Consider the following 26540-nt stretch of genomic DNA (forward strand, 5'->3'; position numbering starts at 1 on the left):
CAGCTAGTCTTGCCCCCACAGTTTTATTCTGCCCTGTTTAGTTCCCTCTCAGGTGAAAGTTGCACCTTAAGAAAAGGCAGACAAGTTAGAATCCTGCAGCACCCCAACTACCCCTGCTCGTTTGCTTGTTTTCTTTCTCACTCCCTCCCTCCATTCCTTCCTTCCTTCCTCTCTGCCTCACTCTTCTTACAAAACAAATGGATCTTGGTTCTCCCTTAGAGAACACCTCTTTTTCCTCCAGATGAACTTCCACCTGACTGACTGGGGTCCTGAAAGCTTTTGCTCCAGGACATCCTTGTGACCGGTCCTGAATTCAAATACCATCGGGGTGGAGCAGAGGCGGAGGTGGGGGCAGAGAGGTAGAACCAGTTTCCCAGAAGACCAAACAATCCCTACTCAGATCAGGAGGCGTATTTACTGCAGATCAGTTTCCAGGTAACCACAGCTCCCTCGTCCAGGCGGCCTTGAATCCAGGTAGTAGTTTCCTGATACACAGGGAGATGGAGAAGGAGGCCATGCACCCTCCCCCAGGAAATAGGAGATGGATTACATCACTGCTGGTAAAATGAGGGTAAAGTGTGGATTTTAATATGGTTAAATCTTTCGTCTTCACAGTTTGGGTTTCAGAGGAGTGAAGATGAGGATAGAAAGATGCAAGTTTCCTGTGATAGAAAAGGATAGCACTTAGGTGGATGGAAACTGGGAGGGACCACAGGGGGAAATGGAACAGCACGTGAATTCCTGGGCGTGAGAGAGCAGTGGGTGAAAGGCAGACTCAGCCCGAAACATCGAGAGAGGCTGCTCTGTTTCTGGTTCGGTCTCATTTTTTTCAACTGAACAATCCCAGATGACAGCAGGCAGCCAGCCTTGGGTCAGAACGGTCTGTCACCGAGCCTGACTCCCAGCCTTCCTTGGGGGGCAGGATGCTCTGCCTTTGGACTTACTTCCCATCCCCTGACTCCTGCTCCCACGAGCTCATGCCTTTAGGTTCACTGCCACCATCAGCTCCCCCAGGACAGATCTCAGCTTGCTTCTGTTAGCTCGGCAACTGGCCCTTTAAGCACGGTCAGCTCAGCGGGCCCCGGCTGGCACAGAAAAGCTTGTGGCAGACAACAGTGTTTATTCTAGGCAATTGTCCCAGACTGGTTACTCCCTGCTAACTCCCCACCTGCTGCTGCAGGCCGCCTCTTTTCCCATGTCTCAATTCATCCTCCCCAAGCCTTGGCTAAGAGGCTCTCCTGGTTCCAGTCCCGCCCAGAAGGACCCAAGCCCCTGAGCTGGGGGGAAGGGAATGTCAACCGCAGGTGAGACGTGATTGACGGTTGGGCTCTGGCTGTTCCGGGTAACAGTTGCCCTGGGTCAGGGCAGTCTCAGGGCTCCACCCAGCTCCAACCTGCTGGGCCAGGTGCGCCTCAGCCCTCGGGAATGGACAAAAGGTGAGGTTTCCAAGCAGCACCAGCCCAACACTGGACCTCTAGTTATGGCCCAGAGGGGAGGAGAGATGGAGATGTACCACTGTCTAATCGGAGACCCTAGCCGTCTGCTCATCCTTCCTGCCCCAAGACTGTGGAGCGTCTTGCCCTGGAGAAGGCACGTGTCAATGCGGGTCACCAACTTCAGCTCTAGAAGCCGGGCGGCAGTCTGCCAACAGATTGTGGGCTGTGGTCTCACCCTGCATGGGCTGGCTGTCCCTCTGGGAACATGCCTCTGAGTCCCACCTCTGGGTCCCTGGTCCCCATCCTTCTCCCGCTCCCCAGTCACGGCTCCCCTCCCGTCTCTCTCACCTCATTCAGAGCCCTTCCCTTCCCAGAGGTGGTTGTTTTTTCATCTTTGAGATAAAGGCAGAGTAAGGGCAGACACAGCCTGGGGTGGGGAGTGAGAGGCTGGGGTCACAAGGGTGATGGCAACAGAGTGGGATGTCTGTCATTAAATGTCTAGAACTGGGGGGAGTTTGAGGAGGAGGAGAGAGAATCTCACTTCAGGTTTTTCTCTAAGTCTGGTTATCTCCAAACCACCCAGCAAAGCGGGGCTTCAGTCCCACAATGGAGTGGTGATGGGCAAGGGAGGGAAGGCTAGAACTTAGGATATTTTTGCTTTACTTTGATGTCACTTGTGTCTATGTTAGATGGAGCCTTATCTCTGGTCTCACCTCACCTCCTGAGAGTAGAGATGTGTCCTGGAGGTCCAGGGGGTGTCTGGAGCAATGAAATCAGACCATTTAGTGTCTGTGTGACCACGAGCAAGTCACTGAAAATGTTAGTCTCTCAGTCATGTCCGACTCTTTGTGACCCCATGGACTGGGACCTGCCAGGCTCCTTTGTCTATGGAATTCTCCAGGCAAGAATTCTGGAGTGGTAGCCATTCCCTTCTCCAGGGGATCTTCCCAACTCAGGGATCAAACCTGGGTCTTCTGCATTGCAGGCAGGTCATTGAGCCTCCATGAACTTCACTCTTCATCTGGAAAAGACAAGGATTAGTAAATAGAGTAATAGAGAATTCTCAGGGGGAATGAGTTCGATCCCTGGTATGGGAAGATCCCACATGCCACATGGCGAACCCCCCAAAATAAATTTAAATAAATAAAAAATAAATAAATAGAGTAATAGTAACTTCATTTTATAGGGTTCTGAGGATTATATTGAAGACACGTTAAAACCCGGACACATCATAGATACTTCATCAGTCAGTTCAGTCACTCAATCGTGTCTGACTCTTTTCGACCCCCTGGACTTCAGCATGCCAGGCTTCCGTGTCCATCACCAACTCCCGCAGCCTACTTAAACTCATGTCCATCGCATCAGTGATGCCATCCAACCATCTCATCCTCTGTCGTCCCATTCTTCCACTTTGAATCTTTCCCAGCATCAGGGTCTTTTCCAGTGAGTGGGTTCTTCACATCAGGTGGCCAAAGTATTGGAGTCTCAGCTTCAGCTTCAGTCCTTCCAATGAATATTCAGGACTGATTTCCTTTCGGGTTGACAGGTTGGATCTCCTTGCAGTCCAAGGGACTCTTAAGAGTCTTCTCCAACACCACAGTTCAAAAGCATCATTTCTTTGGCACTCAGCTTTCTTTATAGTCCAACTCTCACATCCATACATGACTACTGGAAAAACCATAGCTTTGACTAGACAGACCTTTGTTGGCAAAGTAATGTCTCTGCTTTTTAATATGCTGTCTAAGTTGGTCATAGCTTTTCTTCCAAGGAGCAAGCATCTTTTAATTTCATGGATGCAGTCACCATCTGCAGTGATTTTGGAGTACAAAAAAATAAAGTCTCTCACTGTTTCCATTGTTTCCCCATCTATTTGCCATGAAGTGATGGGACTGGATGCCATGATCTTAGTTTTCTGAATGTTGAGTTCTAAGCCAACTTTTTCACTTTCCTCTTTCACTTTTATCAAGAGGCTCTTTAGTTCTTCACTTTCTGCCATTAGAGTGGTGTCATCTGTGTATCTGAGGTTATTGATATTTCTCCCGGCAATCTTGATTCCAACTTGTGCTTCATCCAGGCCGACATTTCACAAGATGTACTCTGCATATGAGTTAAATAAGCAGGGTGATGATAGCTATGTTTATTATTATTATATGAGATACTTAATAAACATGGCTATTACAGTCAGGCTTCTGTTTCCCCAACTGTAAAATAGGAACCATAAAATATCCATGTTGGTGAGTTGTTTTGAAGATTAACCAACTTCATATTTATAAAGTTCTTAGAGAGGTGCCACACACATGATTAAACTCTGTCCAGGTGTTAGTAAGTAAAGTTTATCCTTCTGTCACTTTCTGCAACACCTGGACATCACCTTGTCCAGGCAAGGACTGTGCTAAGTGTTGGCAGACACAAGTCCGCTGCAGCCCCAGGGCTCAGGAGAGACGACAGAGGGGGCGTTGATTTCACTGGGAAACACACTTCTCTTTTTCCATTCTGTTGGTTTATTCTAATGTTGCTGATTCCTTAGTCTGCATCCTCCTATCAGCCTTCTCTCCTGTTCCCCATGCCCTGTACTTCATCTCTCATGAAAGGAACAGCAGCTGACTCCAGGCTTCCCCTATCAACTGAGAAAGCATGTGAGCGTCCAGATCTCTATCTGAATTTCCTTTTGTGACCTCAAATGGAAAGACCCAGAGCGCCACTGAATGCTGCATCTAATCCTCATTAAGCACGTGTTTATTAAATTCGTGTGAGGAATTAAAATGCATATTCCAGGGCACAAAGTCCAGCAAGGAAAAAAATCCACCAGAAACAATGTTAGAACAGTCCACGTCGTCACTTGATTGACTTTCTTTCTCCCCAGTTCATGGATTGCCCTGTTCGTGTTTAACTTCCCTGGTGGCTCAGTGGTAAAGCGTCCGCCTACCAGTGCAGGAGATAGGGGTTTGATCCCTGGGTCAGAAAGATCCCCTGGAGAAGGAAATGGCAACCCACTCCAGTATTCTTGCTTGGGAAATCCCATGGACAGAGGAGCCTGGTGGGCTACAGTCCATGGATCGTAAAAGCATCAGACACAATTTAGCAACAAAAACAACACCAACAAAATTCATGTTTAAGATAACATTTATGGCGCCTTTACTATGTAAGCTGTTCTCATCTCATCCTCAAATCACATAGCTATTATGATGTTTATTTCACAGGTGAGGAAACAGAAGGTTTCCAGAAGTTAAATAACCCATCCCACATCACATTGGGAGAAGGAAATGGCAACCCACTCCAGTATTCTTGCTTGGGCAAGAATCCCACAAGCAGAGGAGTCCAGTGGGCTACAGTCCATGGGTATGCAAAGAGTCGGACATGACTAAGTGACTAACACACACACACACACACACACACACACATCACACAACTAGACAGTGGCAGAGCTGGTCCTTTAAGCTGCTTCCAGAGATCTTGTTTCCTCTGTTACATCCACAGGCACCAACAAATTTCCATGGAAGTTAGACTTGGCTGTTCTCTTGACTTTCTCTAATCTGCTCTTTAAAATATACAAGGTGGGACTTCCCCGGAGATCCAATGGCTAAGACTCTGCACTCCCAATGCAGGGGGCCCAGGTCAGGGAACTAGATCCCATATACCACAACTAAGAGTCTGCATGTCGCAACTAAAGTTTCTGTGTGCCACAACTAAGACTCGGTGCAGCCAAATAAATAAATACATATTTTTAAAAAGCAAAATACAATTCATAAGCTGTGTTTGCTGGAATTTTTGGCAGAGAAACCGTGTGCATAACTGTCTTGTAAACAGAGGGTCTTTTGCCTCATCCTTCCTTTGCATTCAGAAAGCATCTTTCCTGCCGGACTCCCTCCCCAGGACCAGCCCCTTCCTAGTCTCAGCTGCACAACCTCTCAGTGACTCTAAGAGGGTTTAACAAAAGAACTGGAACAGGACGGGTTTTTAAACTGACTGTCCCTTTCTCTAAATAATTAAAGAAGATGCTATCTGGGAGATCAGGTTGTTATTAGCTCTTCTCTAGTTCGCTGTCACTTGCTTTCACCCGAGGCAGGATTGAAGCCTGGGCTGAAGGGCGGACATGGAAACGTGCTCTCATTTGGACAGAGCTGGGGAGCCCATTGTGCAGGCTGGCCATTCACCTCCCATCTTGATTCTTTGCCAGTGGAATAGAGGGTGGGCTTGAATGGCAGGTTACGGTCCTTTGGAAACAAATTCAGAGGAAATGAATGAAGGAAGGAATGAATGAAACGCCTGTTGAACCCTGACAATAGCGGGTGGATTGTGGGTGGCAAGGCTTTGAGAATGCTAGCTCCAGGGCCCCGAGGGTGCAAAGCAACTAGAACACTGGAAAACAAGCCTCAGGAAAACAGTTTCTAAACTGGGGAGTGGGAACACAGCTCCCATTCAAACATGTCTGAAATCTCAGTCTGGGCAGGCTGTTCTCAGCAATTCCTCTTTCTTCGGGGGGTGGGGGGGGGTGGTGTGGTAATAGCCCACCCTACACAGCAGGGTGTATCCCAGAAGCCTGTAGGACGATAAGGAGGAAATTGGTTTTCCGGGAGCAATTTCTCCATCAGCAGAGTATCAGCATTTGCATAGAGGAGAGGTTAGGCAGACTCTTGGAAGGGTTCCATCTGCTGCTCAGAGTCCTCATTTGGATGGCCAAGGTGTTAAAAGGACACGACAAAATGCACTTTTTAATGTGGGAAGGAGTGTTGATCTAGAGATTGAGGGCCTCCAGGCCAAAGAAACTAGCTGGGAATGGACTCACCCCGAGCGCTCGAGCTGGTTCTTTGGTCTCCTTTTCTGCTACTAAATATAAAATGAGGTCATGCAGTGCACGAGGCAAGGGTTAGGGGCAAATTGAAGATTTAATAATATGTATTTATAGTGCCTTGCTCATGACAGGGCTTATGCAGATCCTTATTAAATATGTGTCAACTTGACTTGTTTCTTTGATTTACACTAGAATCTAGAAAGCTGGAGGAGTGATTAGCTTATATCTTGTCATTTTAACATCTTATTTCTGGGAGGAAATTAAAAAGAAAACCCCAGAAAGTCGCATCTCCTTTCTGTCGAATGTTACTGCCTGAAGGAAAAGGACTTTTAGTTCTCTAGATTCCTTTCAGCCTCGCTGCCCAGGTCTGGAAGAACTCAAGACCCGAAGTTTTATCTGGCTTTGAATGTTATTTCTCTGGTGTGTAGGGGACAGCCACACCCACTCTGAATTAAGGCAGGCACTGTGGGGTCAAGTCAGTCCACTGGAGGGCAAGCTGCCTGGAACAATGGACCCTTCTTTACTCCCCCACCCACGCCCTGTTGACTCAACCTTCAGAGTTGAGAAAACAGAAAACGTTTCTGCCTACGACCTCCGGCAAGTCACTGAGCCTCTCTGGGCTCTGGTCGCCTCTACTGTGAAATGAGGGGCGCTGGATTGGATGGTGTCTAAGAACCACAGCCATACATCCCCCTTTTTCTGGGCCATCACCAATTCTAATAATCTCTGCACCCATAAGGGCACTTGGGTTTGCCAAACTAAATGTCCTAGTTTTGGGTTCTGAAAATATGGTCCCTGTTCTCGTAGGATCACTTTCAGCACCGACATTCTATGCCACTAGGAGTCTAAGTAGGTAATAACCTTAAGTGACTGTTCTAATTACTGGAGGTGTGACCGTGGGCAAGTCGGTTAACCTCTCTGGGATTCAGGCCCTTGTTTGAAAAATTAGGGACAATAAAATCTTATCTCCAGACAGGGAGCTGGGCTAGACAGAATCCCTCCCTGCTAAGGATTTATGATTTGAGGACTGGGGCCCATCTGCTTCGGCCAAGGCAGAGTTGGACTCCTGGATATTTAAATGAGGTCTGTTGTTGTTCAGTTGCTAAGTTGTGTCTGACTCTTTGTGACCCCATGGACTGCAGCAAACCAGGCTTCTCTGTCCTTCACTATATCCCAGAATTTGCTCAACTGGACACTGAGTCCGTGATGCTGTTTAACCATCTCACCCTGTGTAGACTGCTCCCTAAAGGATTGAGCAGAGAGAGCAATGGCGACCCTGAGGACAATGTCCCTTTGTAACCTGGAGAAGGACCGGGAGCACCATCCTTGCTGCTCGATGCAGAAAAAGGAATTCTTTTGATGAAATACTGGTGGCCTCCTCCAGTGGTCCCCAACTTTTTTGGCACCAGGGACTTGTTTTGTGGAAGACAATTTTTTCATGGATGGGAGTTGTGCCGGTGGATGGTTTCAGGATGATTCAAAAGCATTACATTTATTTTATTTGTGTTTTATTTCTAATCTAATGCTACCACTGATCTGACAGGAGGTACCGGTTCACGGCCCAGAGGTTGAGGACCCCTGTCTTAAGCAGTTTCCTGTGCAACCTTTTTTTGGAAACAGAGGAAAGCCGCTCAAGAACTCACGCCAAAGTCCTGGGAATGTCAAAGTATTGCCTCACCTTCCCTTATCCAAGAAGATTCTAGAGAGAAAATGTTGGGACTTTCCTGGTGGTCCAGTGGTTAAGACTCCATGCCTCCAATGCAGGGGGCCTGGGTTCTATCCCTGGTCAGGGAACTAGATCCCTGCAAGTAAGACCCAGCATAGCCAAATAAATAAATTTAGAGAGAGAATGTTGAGGGAATTCAAGTACTCTAAATCCTGGTTCATTGTGAGTTTGGGTGAGCTGAACCTATCACATCATCTCTCTGGGCCCAGTGTCCTCATATGAATAATTAGAATATCAGATTCCATGTGCTCCAAGATCTCCTGTTTGGAGGGTCTAAGGACTCATCTGGAGGATTTCAGGCATCAACAAGGGGACACTTGGGGGCAGAGAAAACTTCCCATTCAAATTGTAAGTAGGCCACCATGTCTCTCATGGACTTTCTGGGCTATCAATAGAGCAGTTTTGTTTTTTTTTTCTTTTTGAGTACTTTTATCCATGTCTTCTCCCATCCTCTCTAATTCCTAGCACTGTGTGTGACATACAGTATATGCCTCCTGGTAATTTCTATTTCTGTTAGAAAGAAAAATAATAAAGGGGTGAATTATAAGTACTCATAGTTGACTCACCATTTGGTAAAGAAAAGGATGCCAGCTGTGTTTAGAATAGAATTTCGGTTAAAGAAATGGGAGCCAGACACACTCAGTTGTGTCTGACTCTTTGTGACATCATGGACTGTAGCCCGCCAGACTCCTCTATCCATGGAATTCTCCAGGCAAGAATACTGGAATGGGTTGCCATTTCCTCCTTCAGGGGATCTTCCTAACAGGGATAGAACCCAGGTCTCCTACACTGCAGGCAGAGTCTTTACCATCTGAGCCATCCAGAAAGTCCAATAAGCACTGAAGGGCCCCCAGTTTTCCAGCCTGACCACTGGGGGTGAGTCTTCCTTCTCCTTCCCCTATTCCTCACCCCAGTTTCAACCTCAGTCCCTGTCGGGTCTCCCTCCTGGCTCGTACTCAAATCTGCCCACGTGTCTGCCTCTTCCCCACCTCTGCCTGAAGTTAGGACCATGTGAGGACATCCCTAGGAGGGGTCACCTGCAGCAGCTTCGCACAGGTTCACTGCAGCCAACCTGTCCCCTTTCAGTCTGCCAAAAAACAGTCACAGAATATCTTGAGCACAGAGAGGAGTTTAAAGAACAGTATGAAAACTCTCAGGAGAGGCACAATAAGGCTAACTTGGAAAATACAATGACAGGATCACTTTAGAAACAGTTTCAGCTCTAATCCTGGTTCTAGCACTTTCCAGCTAGGTCACATAGGGCAAGCTCCTTGACCGCTCTGTACCTTAGAGTCTTCACTTGTGAAATGGGTGGGGGGGGTGGCGGTAAATGAGAGTTGGCACAGGTGGGGCTGTAAGAGTGCAATCAATTCATTCATTTACGGGCTGTGTGTGTTAGCCTGAGCCTCTAACCTCTGAGTTTGTCAAACAGCCCAGTTTATTTGGTACTCTTTCTCTGGAGCTGACCATCAGCAGCACACATTGAATGCTGTCACACACCTTCCTGTATCCTCTGACTGCTCTCCGTGGCCTGCCCAGCAAAGTCCAAACTCCTCAACGTGGCTAACTCGAGCCTTCAGGGTTGGACCCAGGCTCATCCGTTTTCCGCAGTGGAACAAGGCCAGGGAGAGAGGGCCCCCCAGCTGGGAGAGCTCCCTGAGAAGCAGAGACAAGCAGGTGGGTGCAGAGGCAGGCAGCTGTGGCTGCAAGAGAGCTTTGGTTTGGCAGCTGGGCTTGAGAGGTTCATACTGTGGCTCAGCCGCTGTTAGCCCGGTGACCTGGGGTGCGTAACTGAATTTCTCTCTATCTGGGTTTCCCATTTGTCAAGTTTTAAAAGAGGCTGTAGGAGGGATGGTATTAATGAACTAATAGAAGTAAAGTGAGGTACTGATGAACCTATCTATCTGCAGGGCAACAACAGAGACACAGACATAGAGAACAGACCTGTGGGCACAGAGGGGCAAGCAGAGGGTGGGATGAATTGAGAGAGTAACATTGAAACATATACATTACCATGTGCAAAATAGATAGCCAGTGGAATTTGCTCTATGACTCAGGGAGGTCAAATCCAATGCTCTGTCACAACCTAGAGGGGTGGGAACAGGTGTGAGGTGGGAGGGAGGTGCAGGAGGGAGGGTCATATGTATGTAATGTAATGGTCATATGTAATGGCTGATTCATGTTGATGTGTGGCAGAAACCAACACAATATTGTAAAGCAATTAAAAACAAATGCATTTTTTAGAAAAAGAAGTAAAGTGAAAACAGTTCTGTGTACATACTACTGCTACTGCTAAGTCACTTCAGTCGTGTCCGACTCTGTGTGACCCCATCCCTGGGATTCTCCAGCTGTGCACATAGCCCTCCAGAAATATTCATTCTCATTTTGGAACAAGACTAAAGGAAAGCTGATGGTTTTGCAAGATCTCAAAAGCAGATGGAGGAGTCAGACTGGGCTTGGTCAGACAAGGCCTGGGGAACGTGTAGAATAGAATTTGGGATGAAGATTCAGACCCAGGCAGCCTAGCCAGGCGGCTGCTGCTGGGATCAGGGTGTGGGGATGGGGTGACGGCGAGGCATATCTCAAGACTGAATGGGAAGTCAGATACGGGGATAAAGGATTGCTTCTGTGATGTTTCAAGGCAGCATTTTCTAGAACTCTAGATCCAGAAAGCACCCCAAGAAAAGGACCCATTCATCTAAATTGGAGAAATACCACATATTTCTCTGTTTGGAAAGTCATAATGTACATTAACAGAGTAAATCGCTCTAAGAACTCTGCAGTAAACAAACAGTTAACGTTTTGATGAATCCAGTATTTCTGAAATAGTTTGATCACAGGACATCCCTCCCCTTCCTCCCCCAGATGAGTAATTCAAAGAAGAGCCTCTGTTCAGCAGGACCCCTCTGGAATCCACTGCCCTGGTAACACGTGTGAACCGTATAAACAGTTCACAGAGGGGAGAACACACACACACACACACACACACACACACACACACACAAACACAAAACCCAGAATGTTACTGTTTTCCCTTCCGCTGTTCGCTGGTGGGCTCACACAGTGGGGAGCCCAGGAGGACAGCTTAAAATTAAATGCATATTTCCCTTTCTGCGCTTGGTGTAAAGCTGCCTTTCTCACCCTGCCTCCTACCCACTTCCTTCTCCAGCAGAGTTTGCGTGCCCTAGAGAGAGCCATCTGGGTATTAATGCTGCAATATTGACTCTTTCATGACACCTCCTTTTGGCATCCATTCTAGTCCGTGGTGTTTTACTTCAGCCTCTCTGCGTTAGAAAATCATCCGACTTCTCTAAGTGGTTTCTTTGGGGGTAGTATTATTAGTACAATTTTTCTTTTTCTCCAGAATCAAGGCTATTTCCTCCCCCTCCAGGACTTCTTGGCATTTCCGTGAGGTGTATTATTCTGTTGTGCTTGAAATAGGTGGCATCCTGTTTGCATAGCAAACAGTAAAGTAAAATCCCCGCTCAAGATCACTAAGGAGCCTTAGGGTCACTTCTGCAGAAGGAATTCTATCTGTCCTTGGTTGGCATCTTGACCCGGGAGACGTGTCTGGACTGGAAAGGGAAATGGGACCGGCAGAGGTGATGTTGACTTTGCAGGTTCAGGTTTGCATTGTGTTGTGAGTAAATGCAGGTAAGGAGGGCCAGAGGCCACAAGATTGTGTTAACCACCGACATTCAGAAACTGAGAATGAACTGCACTAAATCTGGGCAAGAAACTCTCATGCAAAGAGAGACTCCCCCTGAAAACCTTCCTCATCCTTCAGACCTGTCTATTCTCTTTTCTCTCCTTAGGAGCATGGTGTCATCAACATATTTCTGTGTGTTGAATCACGCAGTCGTGTCCGACTCCTTTGTGACCCTATGGACTGTAGCCTTCCAGGTTCCTCTGTCCATGGAATTTTCCAGACAAGAATACTAGAGAGGGTTGCCATTCCCTTTTCCAGGGGATCTTCCTGACCCTGGAATCGAACCTGTGTTTCCTGCTTGGCAGGCCCATTCTTTACAACTGAGCCACCTGGGAAGCCCTCTGTTCTCATCTCCCTCCTTAGCAGGACAGTGTCATCAGCATATTTCCGCTTGGTTGGCTATAAGAAATGCACAAAAAAGGGAGAGTTAAACAGACAGATCCACGGCTATCCTTGGCTTGGAAACCGTCTTCTAAACAAAACTCACCACTTCGGGTGCCCTTCTTGGGTACACACTTCTCCCCTGTGAATACAACTTCGCCGCGTTTTCTGGGCAAACCAGGTCCTTTGGGGGTTGGGGTTCAGATACCAGATCAATTCCAGGTCAACCTGCATCTACTCAGCCACTGAATTCTGAAGCTTTTTTTCCACCCTGCAAGGCTCCTGATCAGCCTCAAGCAGGAGCCTCCACTCCCACTCGAGTTCCCACGCAAGCTCCCCCCTGCAGCTGTGACTGTCACTCTGGAGCTTGCTCTGCGAGGATTGCCATGGTTTTCCACTGTTAAGGCTCCTTTTCCTCGTTGGCCAGATAAGAAAGCTTTATCCTAGGAGACTGAGAATAATTGGAGAGACACTTCAAGGAGGCTTATTTCTGGAATTTAGGCAGGTGGGGCTTGGTACTGAAATAAGTGTAGTATATAAAAAGTAAGCGTGATCTCGTTCTGTTATAGGCTGGTGAGGCCAGTGATGTGAGGTACTTGGGAGCATTGTTACTTGTTGATATCTCTTTTCTTACCTGATTGAAACCATACCTTACTCAGTTTTACATCCTCAGAAGCTAGCCCAGTGCTTGACCATAGAGAGTATTCAATGAATCGTTATGGAACACATTTCCCTCTTCAAAAATAACTCCTCAGTGTGACTGGTTAACTCTATGTGATTATCTGGAGCAGAGACAAGTTTCTGATCTCACAGAGTACCTTGCTGAAACCACACTACCCAGATGGGACTTGAACCAATGGGCCAGACTTGAACCCAGCCTGAACCCAGATCAGGATTTGAATCCACAATCTTTTAACTGAAATCACACACCTGGGGTCAGGACTTAACGAAGCTCAGATTCTTTATGTCGAACTTCCCTGGCAGTTAGTTGTTAAGACTCTGTGCTTTCCAAGCAGGGGGCACAGGTACCATCCCTGTTCAGTGAACTAAGAGCCCATGTACTGTTTTGCATAGTCAAAAAAAAAAAAAAAAATTAAATTAAAAATTTAAAAAAAAGATTCTTTAAGTCTCATGTAGAAAGAATTCAATAAAAGACAAAACAATAGGTAAGAAGAGGGTTTATTGAGAGATGTACATTCCACAAACAGAATGCATGGAGATGTCTATCTAGTAAAACCTATGGTTTTTCCAGTAGTCATGTACGAATATGAGACTTGGACCATAAAGAAGGCTGAGCACCAAAAAATTGATGCTTTCAAATTGTGGTGCTAGAGAAGACTCTTAAGAGTCCCTTGGTCAGCAAGGAGATCAAACCAGTCAGTCGTAAAGGAAATCAACCCTGAATATTCATTGGAAGGATTGATGCTGAATCTGAAGCTCTAATACTTTGGCCACCTGATGCAAAGAGCTGACTCTTTGGAAAAGACCTTGATGCTGGGAAAGATTAAGGGTAGGAGAATGAGGTGACAGAGGATGAGATGGTGGGATGGCATCATTGACTCAATGGACATAAGTTTGAGCAAACTCTGGGAGATAGTGAAGGATAGGGAAGCCTGGCATGCTGTAGTCCACGGGGTTGCCAAGGGTTGGAAATGACTTAGCTACTGAACAATAAGAGACAGAATGTGGTCTTTCTCAAAAGGGGAGAGCAGCCTTGGGAGAAATGCACTCCACAGACAGTGTGGGCTATGTCGGAAGGCCAGGGGGGCTGAAATGTGAGGTGGTTAGGTTTTATGGGCTGTGTAATTTCACAGGCTAATAAGTGGAAGGATTAGTCCAACTGTTTTGGGGAAGGGACAGATTTTTCCAGGAATTGGACTTTTAGGGTTTCCCGATTTTTTTGCCTTTTAGGGTTGGCCTAAGAACTGTTGTGAAACCTGTGGGTGTGTCATTTAGCTAATGCATTACCTTGCATGTATAACGAGTCTCAAGGTCCACAGGAAGTTAAATCTCCCATCTTGGACCTGGCTGGATCTAACCCGTCTTTGTCAGGTCCTGTGGCCATGTCATTCTTTCAAAGGTTGTGCCCTACCCCTCTTCCCTCCTGTTTCAATCCCACTAACAGGTACTTCTTAACGTTTTCAGAGATTTTTCTTAAATGGAATTGAAATCTGCCTTTATTCTTTCTACTTTGCTCTTTGGAGTCAAAATTACAAATCAGATACCTCTTCCTGGGTGATATTTGGTTTTCCAAGAAACTTCTTTTCCATGTTAAACATTTCTAAATCCTTGAATTTTCTCTTGTATGACAAGCTTTCTTAGTGCTCATTGTCTGGGTGACTCTCTTCAAATAATTGTTCGTATTTATGAGCATACATTAGAGTATTTGCCCCTGAAAGCACTCCTGTTTATTAAGAACCCTTTTAAGGTGAGCACCAGGAATTGCCCTCCAGGCTTTGGGGCAGAGGGCAAAGTCATCCGGGACAGAGTCACCTCCTCCTTTGCCCCCTACTTTCCTCTTCTATTAATGCACCTGCAGGGCATTCAGGCCTTTATAGAAGGCCACTGCAATCGACTGCAAATTCTCAGGAATGCAGCCCTAAGGAAATGGAGGACAGGGCAGCTGAGTTTTGATGCAAATAGGGTGGAGAGCTATCTGGGGAGCTGGAGTTTTGGGAGAAAGACAAAGTCCAGCTGGGAGTTATCACAGGTGGCAAAATGCAGGGAGGGAAGGGACCTCAAAAATCAAATATAAAATAAGAGTGGGGGTGACTGGGGAGGTCATTCCAACCTGGAGGCTAAGAGGAGAGGCCTGGGGTATGGCGGGGAAAGAAGGGGGTGCTGAGACAAACTCCCCCCACCCAGACCCCTAATCCAACCCCCACCTATAGTCCAGTGCTTAAAAATAACATCTTATGGAAAAACCCAAATGAACTTTTGGGCCAACCCAATAAATCTGAGACTAAAGTTATTGAGCTTAGCTGTCAAAGAGAAAGGATTCCATTTTAATTTCATTTTAATAGACTTCTGCTCTATGAATTTTGCATCAAAATGTTTTACATTTGCACTTATACAAAATGTATGATTGAATTCAGAATGAAAAACGATAAATTACAGAGATACATGTTAGATCTTCTATTCTAATGCCAGCCTATTAAACGAACTCAGTAGTTAAGCAAATTCAATCTTCAATTAAAATAGACAAGTATTTTCACTAGTGAAAAGCTGAAATATAAATGACTGGCTTATATCTAGAGCTCTTTTCCTGGTCAGTAGATAGGATAATTTGTTGTGAATTGGTCTCTTTTCTTCAAGAGAAAGTAGTGAGGCTGTAATTTCCTATCTATCACTCTTTCTTCTCCTTTGTCTTGAAGATGTTATTTTTCTTCAGAAAAATCTCCTTGGGATGGACTAGCAGAACTTGGCTTCCATAGCTATATGATGTCTTGGTGATCTTAGAGTTCAGCATCTTATTTTGTTGCAGATAAAAGCATCAGAGAGGTTGCTGATTAACAAATCTGCAGTCACACAGCTAGTTGCTGACTGGCTGTTAGTCCCTTAAAGAGTGTTATATTCTGCCTTTTCTTGGACTTCTGGCATTTATTTGGGCAGTTTGTCTTCTGGCCAGGACTCCCAGGCCTCCTCTCTCCTTTTGAGCTCCAGTGTTGCCTCGCTTAATTCCAAGTGTACACACTTGGAATGAACACAAGCTTTCCCTCCTCCATGAGAATTATGAAGACACGTGTTTAAGTTTGTGTTCCCAATGCACAGTGAGGCCAAACAAACAGAAATGTTGGGACTTTGAGGCAGAGAAAGATTTACTGCAAGGCCATGCAAGGAGATGGGTGCCTCATGCTCTATAAAAGGTTTCCCTGAAGGGTTTCCACAAAGCATTTTTAAAAGTCAGGCGAGGGAGATAGGGGTCGAAGGGTGCTAAATGGATCTTATCAAACCCAATTCTCTGATCTGCTGATGGTGAGGGAGCAGGGTGGTGTTACAGGGGTGAACATGATCAGTCCTCCGGCTTCAGGAGGCCTGGGGCTGTGTGCTGAGGCTCATCAAATAGTTCTTTCATTTGGTGGTTCTTTTTTTTTTTTTACATCTGCAAAACAACTAAGGAAATGTGCATCCAATACTATTATCTATTCAATAGGCACTTCAGAAAGGACCTAAAGCAGATGATGTTGGGGTGGAGGGAAGGCCCCATAGGGTCCTGCTCGGTTACACACACAGAGAAATTTAGGGACTATTTCTAACACATTGTCCAAATCAGGTGGGGAATACTGGTGTGGAGGACGCCCGAGAGAAAAATACAAGATGGGCATAGAATAGGCTGGTTTGCATCTGATTAAGCTTAATGTCTGACCTTTCTATGTGGCGAGATGGTAAATAATCTGCCTGTGGGAGATGCAAGAGACACGGGTTTGGTCGCTGGGTCAGGAGGAGGAGGAAATGGCAACCCGCTCCAGTATTCTTGCCTAGGAAATCTCAAGGACAGAGGAGCCTGGTGGGCTACGGTCGTGGGGTTGCAAAGAGTCTGATGAGACTGAGCATATGCGTGCGAGCGCGCGCGCGCACACACACACACACACACACACATTTACTACATTTACTGATTTAACCCTGCAGGGCTAAACAGAAGATTACATAAATTAATCCTAATTTTGCTAACTAAATGACTCAATTTTACACTTCCATGCATTCACATTAAGAGAAAGAGACAGAAAAAAATGGAAAGGAAGAACAACTACATCAATTTTGCTGGTCAGCGCCCCTGGTTCTCTGCCTCTGGGTCTTCTTCCTGCTCACAGGCCATGTCTCTGCATGGACAGCCTTGGCTCATATGGGACACAGCCTTACCATGTCCCACCGAGGTGCATTTACTGAATTTTGTTATTTAAAACGAATGGAGGGACTTCCCTGGTGGTCCAGTGGTAAGGACCTCACACTTCCTGTGCAGGGGGCACAGGTTCAATCCTTGATCTGGGAACTAAGATCCCACATGCCGTGGGGCAACTAAGCCGATGTGCTCAACTGCTGAAGTCTGTGCACTGTACATCCCGTGCCCTGCAACAAGAGAAGCCATCGCAAAGAGAAGCCCAAGCACCACAGCTAGAGTAGCCCCCACTCACTGCAGCTAGAGAAAGTACGCACACACCAACGAAGACCCAGTGCAGTCAAAAATATAATAAAAAAAATTTTTTTTAATTAAAAAATAAAACAAGTGGAAAAAGACTTACACAGCAGTTTCATACCTGACATTGAACTTAGCTACAAGTCGGGTACCCAGTAGCCATGCTCTGTCTCCTCTTTTTCTTCCCATGTCTTCCCCCCTGTTCTCTCCATCTTAATCTGCTTCTCCTTCTTCGATTCCTATCCTTCTTGTTTTTTCCTTTTTTCTCTTCCCCCATGTTTTTCTCCTGTGCAGATGAGAGATAGAGAAATTAGGAGTCAACTGAGGGTGACCCAAGAGGCCACAGGGAGAAGTGTGCAGCACTTCAGCTCCGGACTTGAGGCTGGAGTCCTGGTTTTGACCTTTGCTAGCTGTGGAAGCCCCAGCTAATTGTTTAAACTCTCTGAGCTTGTGGTTACTCATTGGTAAAATGAAGATGAAAAGGACAGCTTCCCTCATTGGTTTTTGTGAAAATTAGAAAAGATAATGCATATAAAGGGCTTAATACAGTGGTTGGATGTTAATGGTAGCCACTTATCGTATTGAGACAAAGAGAATGTATATTGTGAAAGCCATGTCTATAGTTTCTGTGTATAAAGCTTAGGGATACGATTCTTTAACAAAACTACATTTCAAACGTGTATTTGAGGGCTATGGGACAAGACTTTTCATTTGTGTCAGATTCTTTTTGAATGAATAGACCCATGGATAAGCATCCCATTTACCTGTCTGTTCCCCTCCTCTATTCCAGTGATTCTGAGCAGACAGCTTGTGGCAATGGTGGAAATGAGCAGATGGGGGACCAAAGAGAACGGGAGAAGGAGGGGTCACATCTAAACCTGAAGCTGAGATATGCACATTAGGTACTGTATTTATTAGAAGTCATTTGGGCCTATCTCTATCCCACCGACAGCCCCAATGGTAGACAGATACACCTCAGAGTTTATCTGGACTTGAGGAACACAGGCTGGAAAAGAGATGCTCTAGTAGATGTTAAGAAAGAATGGGAGCTGGGGAGATCCACGGAGAAGGGAGGTGCCAGGCACCACGTGCTCAGTAAACAGCAGAGAGATCAAGTAACAAATACATTTATTCACTATTAAACTATCTATCATGGGCCAGGTCTGCATCAGGCTGTAAGAAAAAAGATGACTAAGAAATGGTCCTTGTCTGCAATAACATGGATGGACATAGAGATGATCATACTAAGTGAAGTAAGTCAGACAGAGAAAGACAAATATCAAGTGATATCACTTATATATGGAATCTAAAAAACTGATACCAATGAACATTTTTACAAAACAGAAATAAACTCACATAGAGAACAAATTTATGGTTACCAAAGGGGAAAAGAGGGTGAAGGGATAAATTAGGATTTTGGGTTGAACAGATACACACCACTACATACAAAATAGGTAAACAAAAAGGACCTATTGTATGGCACAGGGAACTATATGCAATAAAGTATTGTAATAACCTATAATGGAAAAGAATCTGAAGAAGTTTCATATATATATAACTGGATCACTCTGCTGTCTACTTGAAACTAACACATTACAAATCAATGATCCTTCAATAAAAAGTTATTTGTTTTGGAAAAAAGAGTCGGTCCTTGTCACCAAGAAGCATATTATCTACTGAGAGACAGAAATCTAAATAAATACTAATTACAAAACAATGTGGTATAGAATCTAATACTGGATGGCTTGCTCCGCCTCTGGAGTTGGAGTGTGTGGCTTTGAATCATACTCTATCACTTTGTGAGTATATTTGGACATGTCAGTTAACCTCATCGTGTCTCAGTTTTCTCATCTATCAAATGGGGATAATAACAGTGTCTTTCTTCCTCATCTGGTAGGTGTGAGAATTGAATGAGTTAGACATAAAGCATACAGACTTCTGCCAGGCACAAAGTAAGTGCTATGTATGTGTGGGCAACTATAATTATTTTTACAGCTGAGCACACCATGTGCTCTGGCTTCCCAGGTGGTGCTAGTCGTAAAGAATCCATCTGCCAATGCAGGAGACATAAGAGACTCAGGTTCTATCCCCTGGGCTGGGAAGATCCCCTCGAGAAGGGCATGGCAACCCACTCCAGTATTCTTGCCTGGAGAATCCCAAGGACAGAGGAGCCTGGCAGGTTACAGTCCATAGGGTCATAAAGGGTCAGACACAGCTGAAGCAACTTAGCAGGCATGCATACCATGTGCTAGATGAGCAAGGTGGAAAGAGCAGATGATTGTGGAAGGTTTTATGAAGGAGGTAACATTTGACTTGAGCCTTGGTATAGTTTGGTCTTCCCTGGGGGCTCAGACAGTAGAGTCTGCCTGCAATGTGGAAGACCTGGTTTTGATCCCCGAGTCAAGAAGATCCCCCAGAGAAGGAAATGGCAACCCACTCCAGTATTCTTGCCTGGAAAATCCCATGGATGGAGGAGCCTGGTGGTCTACAGTCCATGGGGTGGCAAAGAGTCAGAAAGGACTGAATGACTAACGCTTTCACTTGATATAGCTGTTTGCTGGCAGAAATAGCGCAGGATTAGGTACAAGAGAGGGTGATCCATGCAGGGAGAAGATCACTCGCATGAAGAAACACTCATGAAAGAGGATGGGGTGACTGGAAAACACAGTCCACGGATTACTTGTAGGTCCTTAACTACATTTCCTTTCTTTCAAAGATGCAGTAAAGGGAAAATGACCAACTTACTTGGAGAAAATACATGTTACTGTGTTTTGTGCTGCTGTGGTCTTGAAAGCACTGAATGCCCATGTGCATGGGGAAGATAACTCCCATAAGTTGATGAAAGCTGTCTTTATACCTACAAGAGTAGAGAGGACATCTGTATGCACACACACACACCAATGTCTACGCACAGAGACAATTGTCCTTTGTGGCTGCTTTGGAAATCATTGTGTTCCTGGTCTTGCAAAGTTCAGACTTGTATTGATTGTCATGATCACAGACTTCTAGACCACAGAGATGACATCATCCAATGACCTCATTTTATAGGCAAAGCCTGAGGCCCAGAGAGTGACTTGCTCAGCATGACTACATCGCCCAGTTACTTAGTGGGGGAACCAAGATGAGAACTGGCATGCTGTCATTGGAGGAGCTGTGTCAAACAAGTCCATATGCAGAAGTCCTGACTCCCAGGACCTTGGAATGTGTCTGTATTTGGAGATACCATCTTTAAAGAGGTGATCAAATTAAAATAAGGTCATTAGGGTGGGCCCTAATCCAAAATGAGTGGAGTCTCTTTACAAAGAGGATATATACATTTTAAATTTTATTAATCTTTTGAAGTAGAGTTGATTTGCAGTGTTGTGCTAATCTCTGTGATATAGCAAAGTGACTTAGTCATGCACAAATAGACATTCTTTTTTAAAATATTCTTTTCCATTATAGTTTACCACAGGGTATCAAATATAGTTCTCTGTGCTGTATAGTATGTGTGTGCTCAGTCTTTCAGTTGTGTCCAACTCTTTGTGACCCCATGGACTGTAGCCCACCAGGCTCCTCTGTCCATGGACTTTTCCAGGCAAGAATACTGGAGTTGTTTGCCATTTCCTCCTCCAGGGAATCTTCCTGACCCAGGGATCGATCCTGTGTCTCCTGTATTGGCAGGTGGATTCTTTACTGGGAAGAATTCTTTACCTGGGAAGCCCTGTGCTATACTGTCAAAACTTGTTGTCTATCCACTCTATAAATAAGAACAAGATCCCACATGCCATAATGAAGAGTCTGCCCTAAGACCTGGTGCAGCCACATTAAAGAAAAAAAATTATGGTGATTTAATTTTTGTACAGTGACTATTCATAAATATTGCTGGTGTATTTGCATGTCTTCATCTTTTTTTTAATATTTCTTTTTATTTGTTTATTTATTTGGCCACTCTGGGTCTTAGTTGGGGCATGTGGGAACGAATTCCCTGGCCAGGGATTGAACCCAGGTCTCCTGCATTGGGAGCATGGAGTCTTAGCCACTGGACCATCAGGGAAGTCCCCAGTGATTTAACTTTTGTACAGTGACTATCCATAAATATTACTGATGTATTTGCATGTCTTTATCTTGATTGCATGTCTTATCCTTGGCAAGGGCTATAATAATGTACACCTTTGTGTGTTCTTTGTGTCAATAAAAAATCCTCGTTAGATAATAAAAAGAAAATCTATCAGCAATAATTCAAACAAACAGTGCCTCTGCTTTGGCATCAGTGCAAGTTCCTGTAGTTGGTACCTCTTGGGCACGCTGTCCGACTCCCTGTTGACACACTGCCATCTGGTGGAGCGGGGCCTGTGGACCGGCTTTCACAGTCTGATGTTGCCTGTGTCTTGACATATGTTTATTTCCCTTTCCTGCTGATTTTCCTGACAGCTGTCCAAATCCAGGGCCGAGACCCATGCAGGCCCAGGCCTTTGTAAAATACTGCAGGAGGTAAAAACGGTCTTCAATTTTCTTCTCTTTTGCCTTTCAATGATGCTAACAGCCTGGTGTTCCCTGGTTTGGGGATGAAAACTTGAATTCCATTCACCGAATCAACATCTCTCTCCCTTCCTCAAATCCCCTTTATTTGCATAAAGCTCACAGTTTAGAAATTTCTTCTGAAACTACTCTCTCATTCGCTTCAATTTTTTCTGAAGTAGGCATGTCTAGAATATTGCCTTCACGCAACAAAAATTTACTGAGTATGGACTTGCTCAATAATAGAACTAGGGGTACAGAGATGGTGGAAAGACCAGGGCCAACTTAATTCATGGATACAGAAGGCCCAGTGCCTAGAGTCTTTCATGTTTTTAGGGACCTATGAAAATGTTTCAATTTCTTTTAAAATCAGAACAAAAAATAAACTTTTAAGTGGAATAAATATAATTTGATTAGCTAGTATTTTGTTGAGATTTTTTGCATTCATGTTCATCAGTATGGGGCTTCCCTGGTGTCTCAGATTCTTAGGAATCTGCCTACAATGTGGGAGACCTGGGTTCGATCCCTGGGTCAAGAAAGTGCCCCTGGAGAAGGGAATGGCTACCCACTCTGGTATTCTTGTCTGGAGAACTCCATGGACAGAGGAACCTGGTGGGCTACAGTCCATGGGGTCACAGAAAGTTGTACACAACTGAGTGACTAATGCTTTTTCACTTCATCAGTATATGGGCCTATGATTTTCTTGTACTGTCCTTATCTAATTTTGGTACTGGGGAAGTACTGGTCTTATAAAATGAGTTAGAAGTATTCTCTCCTCTTGTATTTAATGGAAGAGTTTGAGAAGATTGGTATTAATTCTTCTTTAAACATTTGCTAACATTCAACAGTGAGGCCATCTGGTCATGGTCCTTGTTGTGAAGTTTTTGATTACTAATTCATTCTTCTTATCACAGATTAGTCTGTCTAGATTTTCTACTTTTTCAAAATTCAGTCTTGATAGATTGCGTATTTCTAGGATTTTATGCACTTGTGCATTGTTGAATTTGTTCATAGTAGTCTCTTATGATCATCTGTATTTGTGTGGTATCAGTCGTGATGACTCTTCTTTCATTTTTAAAATGGCATTGGACAGTCACCCCTCTGCAGACACATAGATTCGGAGATCCAGAGAGCTAGTTGTTCTCATCGATAACTCACTGATTTTTTTAAAATATAATTTCGAATTCATAGATTTAAACCTGTTTGAGGAGCTCCGAAGACTTGCAATTATTTTCATTTTGAAGCTCCAGTTGGATTTTCTTTGGCCAGTGAGAGTCCCTTTATCTTGGTTCTTGATTTTTTCTGGCAAGATCCTAGGAATATTTGATACCTTCCTTGTTATCTAGAAAGACAGGATGTTCTAGTCTTACAGCATTTCCTTCCCTAGACCTGAAAGTCAGCCATTTTTTCAAGAAGTACTAGTTTCTTTTATTTTTTAAAAAAACTTATTTTATTTTTTGGCCACATGGCATGTGAGATCTCAGTTTACCAACCAGGGATTGAACCTGTGCCCCCTGCAGGGGAAGCACAGAACCCTAAGCACTGGACCACCAGGGAAGTCCAAGAAGTACTAATTTCTTCAATTAATAGTGCAAATGGTATCAGGTTTCAATTGACAGGTATCATGGGTTTCCTTGGAGGCATGAATTTGATCCCTGGGTTGAGAAGTTCCTCTGGTGGAAGAAATGGCAACCTACTCTAGTAGGAGAAGGGGACGACAGAAGATGAGATGGTTGGATGGCATCACCGACTCGATGGACATGAGTTTGAGCAAGATCCGGGAGCTGGTGATGCCTGGCGTGTTGCAGGCCATGGGGTTGCAAAGAGTTGAACATGACTGAGTGACTGAATTGAACTGAACTAGTATTCTTGCCTGAAAAATCCCATAGACAGAGGAGTCTGGCGGGCTACAATCCATAGGGTCACAAAGAGTCGGACACCTCTGAAGCTACTGAGCTTGAGCCCTAGGTACTATGGTCTGAATTGTGTCCACTTACTTCCCCAAGTTCATGTGTCAAAGCCCTAGCCCCCTAATGTGACTGCATTTGGAGCTAGGACCTTTCAAAGGTAACCAACGTTAAATGAGGTTAAAGGAGTGGGCCCTACTCTGATGACCAGACAGTTCTTTCTCTCTTGTGAGGACATAGCAGGAAGGTGGACATGTATAAGCTGGGAAGGGGAGTGAACCAGCCAGCACCTGGATCTGGGACTTTTAGCTTCCAGAACTGGGAGAAATAGAAGTCTGTTGTTTAAGCCATATAATCAGTGCTTTTTTTTTCTTTTTTCTTTTTAATGGCAACCTGAGCAGACTAATATGCTTGGGATGCTCATTGTTACTGGATTGGTGATTACTTTTAGCTTCTTTAGTGGACAAGACCAAGTAAAGTTTATCCCTCATTATATAGTTTACAGTCCCAGGATAACAACACTGAAACTACCAACTATGTTACATAATGGAATATTTTCATCATATAATCACTAAAAAGGCTGAAAGCTCTTCCTTATACTTTCCTCATATAGCTCTACTATATTTGTATAGAGCATATTACCATTACACAATGTTCTCTCCCTTTAAATTTTCATTTAGCCTTAAATTTACAAGTAAGCATAGGCTTAATGTTCATCATCAGTTTTGGGGTTACTTTTCTGTGTTCATGGTGCTGAGGACCTTTATTTTTTCCCAGCTTTACTCAGGTATAATTGACAAATGAAACATATTTATTTATTTTTAATTGGAGGATAATTGATTTACAATGCTGTGTTGGTTTCTGTCATACAACAACAAGAACAAGCCATAGGTGTACACATGTCCCCTCCCCCTGAACTATTTATTTTTAATTAATTTATTTTTTGGCTGCTCCATGCAGCATGTGAGATCTGAGTTCTGTGACCAAGGATAGAACCTGTGACCCCTGCAGTGAAAGTGTGGAGTCTTAACCACTGAACCTCTAGAGACATCCCCAATACATGTATTTATTTAAAGTGTATAATAGGATGATTTGATACATATTTATATATAATATCTATATATATACTGTGAAATGATGATGACCACAGTCAAGCTAATTCACACAACCATCACCTCACATAGTCATCTTTTGCATATGTATGTTGTGGAAACACTTAAGATTTCCTCTCAAAGATGGTTGTCTGAAAGCCAGGAAGAGGGTCTCACCAGGAAGTGAATCGGCCAGCACCTTGGTCTTGAACTTCCAAGCTCCAGAGTGGTGAGAAATAAATGTCTGTTGTTTAAGCCTGTGGTTAATCTATGGTATTTTGTTATAGCAGCACAAGCAGACTAACATGTGTCTGTGTGACTGTGTGTGTACACGGGTGCACAAGGTCACACACACACACACATACCTATATTTACATATTCTGCTTATACAGAAACCTGTGAGTGCACATCAACACCCCCAATTCCAATCCAACAGCAGAGTATTCCTTTTGCCTTTCCCTCATTTCAAATCTCAGACAGTGAAAACTATGACTCCTGCTGTCCTCATGATTTTTGTCCTCAAAATTACTTTATTTGCTCAGTCACCCGAGGCAATCAATCTTTTCACCCCCGACCCCTGGGTCTCACCTGGCCATTTTCCTCACTCTGTCCTAACCCCCTGCTAAGCCACCTCTCTGCCCAATCTCCTTCTTTGCTCGGGTACCCTAATGGCTCTTCCCAGCTGGGGCTAGTGGTAAAGAATATGCGTATGATGCAGGAGACATGGGCTCAATCCCTGGGTTGGGATGATTCCCTGGAGTATGAAATGGCAACCCACTCCAGTATTCTTGCCTGGGAAATCCCAAGGGCAATGGCTCTGGCGGGCTACAGTCTGTGGGGTCGCAGAGTCAGTCATGACTGAGCACCAGTGGCTCTTCTCTTCAATTCTTTAAGAAGGAAATAAACTTGTATTATTTTAAAAATGGATTTAAATTTATCTTGAAATAGAGATTCACTGTTCTCTGTTGTAAGATTATGCCATGTTCTTATCTGTAAGGATGTTATTTTGCTCCTTATTCCTTTTTTTTTCCTTGTAAGAATTTCCAAAAGGTTTGATTTTGATACTTTTCTATTGCTATTTTTCACATGAGGTTAGTTTCTCTGAATTTTTAGAAAGAGGCAGAGTTGAGAGGCCCATCTAACTTCCAAAAGCATTAACAAACATGGTAGCTTGCTTTCTGAGATTTCCTGTCTCATTTCCTCCACCCCAACTTTGTCTGGGCCTTTTCTTCCATTGTCTTTTTTATCCCTGTCCGGTGAAATCTGATTTCACTCTTAGGACTTTCTCCTTAGTATAGGTTCTGTTCTGGAGGTCAGTCTTTTTTTTTTTTTAATGGTACAGTCACTTAAAAAGTGCTCCTGCATTGGGAACTCAGAGTCTTTTTTTGGGGGGGAACTCAGAGTCTTAACCACTGGACCACCAGGGAAGTCCCTGGGAGGGAGTCTTGGAGGTCAGTTTTGAGAATTTCAGAGGCTAGGGTCTCTAGACCTTTCCATGTTCACCTTGGACTCCTTGCACTCACCTATTACCCATGTAAATGGTACTACCATGCAGTTGAAACTCTTCAGTGTCAGGTGCTGCTCTCAAGTTAGACATCACAGATTTTAGGGAATACTAGCTGCTATTTTGGGGTTCACCTTTTGTCAACTTCTCAGATACCCCATTGTTTGCATCTGCACAGGCGGCAATGCCCTAGTAGTCTGTGCCGTGGGTGGGCTGCCCTCACGGCTTGCATTTTGTAGTTCATGGGGACACTTTATCACTTAGTTTCCCTGTAAAGTCGTGGCCAACTTACACAATCCCATGGACCGTAGCCAGCCAGGCTCCTCTGACCATGGGATTTTCTAGGCAAGGACACTGGAG

The 26540-nt window shown here is 44.6% G+C and overlaps 1 long non-coding RNA gene across 1 annotated transcript; it reads left to right on the forward strand.

Annotated features, from left to right (window-relative positions):
• Positions 1–508: 508 nt before the first annotated feature.
• On the forward strand, positions 509–20404 carry LOC122430607. The gene is made up of 3 exons (XR_006266355.1): positions 509–571; positions 17969–18080; positions 20227–20404. It is a non-coding gene; the product is annotated as an uncharacterized LOC122430607 (long non-coding RNA).
• Positions 20405–26540: the final 6136 nt, after the last annotated feature.

This window comes from Cervus canadensis, chromosome 29, assembly GCF_019320065.1.
Source record: "Cervus canadensis isolate Bull #8, Minnesota chromosome 29, ASM1932006v1, whole genome shotgun sequence".
NCBI classification, from domain to species: Eukaryota; Metazoa; Chordata; class Mammalia; order Artiodactyla; family Cervidae; genus Cervus; species Cervus canadensis.